Genomic DNA, 6,000 nt, shown 5'->3' with positions numbered 1-6,000 from the left:
TAGATTCATGCACACGATTGTCTTTTCACTCTGATGTCAAAGCATCGGATGCGTCGGGGCAAAGTGCTGCGGCGTCAACGGCCTCAATCAGACCGAACAAAACAACATAATCACTGAGTAGCTGCGATGAAAAATTCAGTGCTTGTCAGACACACTCGGGCAGGAGGAGGCAGATACTGTACTCTCCCATCTCAGCATGAATTATTAATCTCACATTTTCACTCTTTCCTCCTCATTTGGCGCATTAGCCACACATGCTGACGGTCGACTCCCAGCTGGTCCAACAACGGTCAAAGAGGTAGAAACCATCAAAGTAGTCACACCCTTAACTCTGCACAACTTTAAGGTTTGATATAATTTAAACAGATAAACCGTATAAACTCTCTTCCCGTACAGTTTTCTCGGATGATGAAACTACCTCCAGAGAGTTGATTTGACATAGATGGGGGTGGACTTGCTGTTGGACCGAGCCACTGGTGATCTAGATTGTGTCTTCATTGGTCTCAACAGCAGCCGAGTCTTTGTTTTTTTTTGTTTTTTTTTGCTCTTGCTTAAAGAACTACTCGGCTTTATGTGCTTTGTCTTGACAATGTGATTCTAGACAATTATTCAGTATCTCATGAGCCTACATCGGGTTAGGGTTAGGACTCTCTGGACTCTGGGCAGACCATTAGGGGACGGGCAGCAGTTTAGACACGGCCGTCTCAGACATCCATGCGGATGGTTATGAATATGGACATTTGTCCCTTCAGGATAAAGTCCAGCTGCAGCCAGCTCACTAAATAAAAGTGAGACTGCCCAAGGCCTTCCAGATTCCTTCAAGCGTCACACGGTTGACTCAGCGCCTGCTTGTCAGGATATTAGCTCGTTAGCCTTTGAATATCACTCCTGACTTCTGACAAACATCTCTTAGTACTTTTTATTTATTTGTTTCCAGTTTTTTTCTTGATTTTACAAAGGTCTTCAGAATATGAGTCTGATAGCTCCATTTTGGCTTCAAGCGATCGGATTGGATTGGTTTTGTTGGAGCAGAGTCAGTTCCCAATGGAGAGACTTCAATCCAACCTTTCACAAAAACTTCATGGGTGAGAAAGTTGTGCTACAGTTAACCAACACCAAGCTCTTATTGGTTCCTAGTTCTTACACATAATCTTCACCCCAACAGTAGTTTGGTGGTGCTGTGTCTTTTCTGACAGTCAAGTTCATTTTTGTTGCTACTTCCTGTTTCACTTTCAACAATGACGACTGAAACCTCCGTCGAAATTTCCCTGAAGACGAGTCGGAACAAATGTCTGTATCTCTGAACCGCCTCAGTTAACCTTTCCCCATCTGTATTGATCCAGAACAATGAGTTTGAAAATTGTGGAGATGGAGAAGCAGCCGGGAATACTAAAGTGGAAACATGCTACTAGGAAGCAGAACGATCACAGCTCTTTTATGTCGAAGTCTGAAGTCAAAGCTGCAAAAAGCTGGGAAAATAGTTTTACTTCTGCTGAATACCTTGTTAGTTTTAATACAACTCAGAATACATTTAGTGTAACACAACCCTGCAGCGCTGGAGACATGAACATTTAAACTGGCCTTTTCTTCCAGGGGATTCTTTTCTGCAGAGGATTAATCAACAAGTTGTGTTTGTGAGTCAGATGAAACTGCAGTGTATGTGTTTGTGGTAATGTGTTTTTTTGGCACAAAGGAATAAGACATCAGGGTTTGATATTCACAGAACTGTTTGGTCTTTTTGTGGGATTTGTTGAGAACAAGAAAAAAAATGAATCCATCCAAAGCCAGAAAGGATAAGTTTGAGTTTCATTCACTGAGGTATGAGAGGGGATTCGGTCTAAGACCAGCTTACAGAGACCTGAAGATCACAGATAAAGGCATGAATGACTTGGAGGGTGTGAGGCGATAAGAGAATCCTTAATGAAAACATTCTTATCAGCTCACACAAACAAACCAATGAAAAAATAAAAGCTTATATTAAACCAAGTTACATCACCTTCCTAGTCCAGACCAGACCAGACCAGACCGGGACGCCCGAGGCCACGAGGTTTAAAAGTTTTAACAAAGGAATCGTTGACTCTGGTGTTAAGATATCTCTAAAACTGGCCTAAAGGCAGAACCAAGCTGTTGTTGTTGTTGTTGTTTCAACTGACTGACTGACAAACAAACAAGGAAACCAGTTTGTCACTCCTCGTTTCATTCCTAAACAATGCAATTTTTTATTTTACAAAACCTTCGTCTACACATAGCTGAAAATAATTAGCTTGTCTCTGGTTAAGCTAATCAGATGCTGGCTTCACTCATTGTCTGTAACCTTTCATCCTCTGGACAGGTCTCTAGTCTGTCTCAGGGAACAGTACATTTATCAGCCTGGAAGTTTGGGTGAGTTGTGTTTATGTGTTATGTTTAAGTCACAACTGTCAATCTGACACAGTACAAATATTGTCTTTAGCCTTGTTTCAGAGGAAATCTGAGCTGTAGATAATGGATTCAGACGCCTGGAGCCACGTCAAAGAGGCTGCGCTTTACTGTAGATTCTATTCTGTCCATTTGAGGTTTGGTTGGTTCAGAGCTGCACTTGATGTGCAGAGATCATTAATATTCTCCTCTCATCTTGACTTTATTTCCCTGCAGCTCCATGTGTTTGTCTAAATTACTTCGAGAGGTTGGTGCTAGAGGCAGCGTGTGTGTGTGTGTGTGTGTGTGTGTGTGTGTGTGTGTGTGTGTGTGTGTGTGTGTGTGGTTTTGATCCCAGATCAGTGAGTTGCTGCAGGTGAGTTATTTCCTGTTCCAGTATTATCAGCTGTGACTGACAACAGACCGGAAGGAAGATTTAAAGTTTCTTTGTTTTGTTGGTCCACCTACAAACTCCAAATGATAAAGAAACAATTGAGATGAAGCATAACGATCTTTTTAAAGCATGGGATTATGATCAAATAAAGTCCAGCTTAAGCGCGTTGTAGCCGGAGACGACGTAGCCTCCATCTGGATGGTTCAACTGATTCAAAAAAGGTTGTTAAACTTTGTTACATACTCCGCAAGAATCAAGATGTTTGTTCTTGTTCTCGAGGTGAGCAGGGACAAAGACCTTGTTCGTTCTGTTCAGGTCATTTACATAAATGCCGAACTCTAGAGAAAGTTCTCATAGGCTCCGCCCCCTGCAGCATGGCCGCTGGCATTTCTGTCCTGTTGACGTGTTGAGGACAATCTACGAGAACTCCCAAACAAGGATTGCGAGAATAACTTTTTACAGCTTCTTGCATCTAACAGCCGTTTGATTACTCTTACCATCTTCCTGCCCATCACTAAATAAAGCCCTGCCCCAAAACTGTTTCATTGGACCAGAGGATCTTTGCGGGAGTCCAATCTGTTCCCAACCGAGAGACTCCAGACCAATTTTCCACCTCAAAAATAAGTTGTAGGTCACTGGCACGCTATTCTGTCTTTGACAACACAACTTAAACAGGAAGTTGTCTAAAGGTTCTGCTCATTGCTCTCATTGGTTTCATTTAAAACAGATATTAGTGACGGAAACATCCAGTTAAGAATGTATGAATCATGAGATTTTTATTCCAATTTAGTCAAATGAAAAATTATGCAATTGAATTTGAAGTTACACTCACAGGTGTCTACTCACATGATTAATTACAAGTTTCTCCTAGTATAAAACAAATATCCAGAAACTTTAACAATTAACATTCTTAGATGCTACTTGATGCCAGCATTTTACTTATTTATTTTTAACCCCCAGAAGCTATGGCTCTCTGTCGGCCATCTTGACTTTGAGTAATAAATAAATAAATAAAAAATTTAAATTGTACTTCCACCAACGGTTCAATTAGTGGAATGGAGTGATACACAAGTGTCCACTGTGTTGGTGACAACACCAAAACCCACACACACACACACACACAAACATATTGTGAGTAGCTGTCCACTATAGGCATGAAAGGGTTACCAGGATTGAGCTTGGACATTTTTCATTATTTATAACAGATGTACTCAATAATGTAGCTTTCTTTATTGGTAGGTGGCATCCATTGTTTTTAGGACGGACTCAACTCTCGGCTCATAGTTTAGGTTTTGCGTCTTTTTCACTGTTTTGTTTAAAAAGACGTTCATTCTTCCAGGAAGTTGGGGAGGAACTAAAAGGAGAGCGAATATTAGAGAGGGGTTAAAATCTGGATGTAGCACATGAACTCATCCCACGATGTGGGATCATCCCAAATGTGGTTCGACCTTGGTCTTGTCTCACTTCTGTCAGCTTGTCTCGGAATCAATCTCGCCCCCTAGTGGCCAACAATGAAGCCAGTAAAACCTGTAAAGACAAACCGGTGCTTTGTGATCACCTGTTAGAAGTTATTTAGAGGATTCAGTTGTTGGTGGATTCAGACACAAAGCGCATTTCCATGGGACGCAGTGTTCAGACAAAAGCCCGTCAGCAGCAGACGGAGCTGAGGCCGTGGCCTGGTAAAACCTCAGAATGCCGGGGTAATGTAAAGAGACAGACTGTGTTTTTCCTGCTGAACTCAGGACCTCTGTTCTCCTCGGGGAGGCTGTTCTACTTATTAAACACACATCATCGGAACAATCGAGCCGCGATGCTCAGAAATCTACCCCCCGAAATGAAGAAATGCATTTTTCATATTGGATTCTTGTGTCCTGGGGTGCGCCGTTGAATCAGAAATCTTCGCCGCTGTTCTATCCACCACTTTAATCCTGAATAAAGATGCACCCCGTGGTGGCACCACGCTGTGGCCGTTTGTACTTTTGGGAGAAATGTTGTGAAATTAGTTTCGTGTTGCTTTTTTCTTTTCATCTGGTGCCATAGTCAGGTCAGGATGTCAAAGTTGTTGTTAATCATCAAACTATTTTTAAGCAATTACTCACCAATTAGCTCAAAAACATTCATTTTGTCTTCTTTAACTTCCAAAAATGGTGTTCTTTTGTCTTCTTATGGTAAGACAAGGGGAAAAGGTAAGATTTTAAATAGCTGACATGTTTAGACTGTCCCTCGTCCGATGGTCTCTGGAGAACAGAGTCCCATGTGTGGGTCCAGTCCATAATTGTTTGCAATGATCTGATACGAACGATTTTAGATTCTGTTCTTCTGTTTTTTCTATTTGTGTTATGGTGAGTCGTCCTGATGTTTCCTTCTCGCATTCCTTCTGGTTTTCTGTTTTTTGCTTATGTTGAAAGTTGTCCCTGTTTCACTGATGTTGGTTCTATTGCATGATGTGCAGGATATCTCGTTAATGATGTTGCATTTTTTTATGCATTTTTATCGTATGTGTTGGGTGCACTAAAAGTTTTTTTGCAAGGTTTGACTGTGGTGTAAATTTTTTGCTTTCTGCAGGCCCTGTGTATTAGTTCTGTGACTCCCCTTATATACGAGATCTGTACTATGCTAATTAGCAAATGTTAGCATTCCAAATATAAACAACGCCATCATGTGAGGAAACCAGCTAATGTCTCAGAGCTGAAGGAATGGGCTAAACCTCCACTGGTCAGCAGTTACCAGAAATATTTAGTTCACAGCAGATACTGGAAACAAGGACTCATTGATATGAACAAATGATTCTACACGAGTAGAATATTTCTGTTCCATGTGTTTCACTAGACTCTAGTTGTCTACTTTCAGGGCTTGTGTGAAAATCAGTAGATGTTTTGAGTAATTTTTATTCTGACATGTGTGAAGGGTTTTAAACAGCACTGTCAATAGAGAAAGGTTAAAACTCATACACTCATAAATGTTGAATCCTGCAGTGGAAAAGTGAATCTGAGCTTCTAAAACAAATGGTGCCATTTCCTCGTGACATGCAGAGTGCATCTACGTCTTCGGATGTGTTTGCACAAACCTTTTGGTACATCGGGGTCGTATTTCTGTTGCGCACATCCTCCCGTAATGTTAAACGACGTGATCACGAACAGTGACAAAAGAAAATGTCAAGAGATTACGTTCCGTAGGCGAGCTCTTTCCTTCAGCCCCTTAATAATTGA

Source organism: Mugil cephalus, chromosome 1 (genome assembly GCF_022458985.1).
Source record: "Mugil cephalus isolate CIBA_MC_2020 chromosome 1, CIBA_Mcephalus_1.1, whole genome shotgun sequence".
Lineage (NCBI taxonomy): Eukaryota > Metazoa > Chordata > Actinopteri > Mugiliformes > Mugilidae > Mugil > Mugil cephalus.
The sequence above is the reverse complement of the archived record's forward strand: the minus strand, read 5'-3'. Positions refer to the sequence as shown.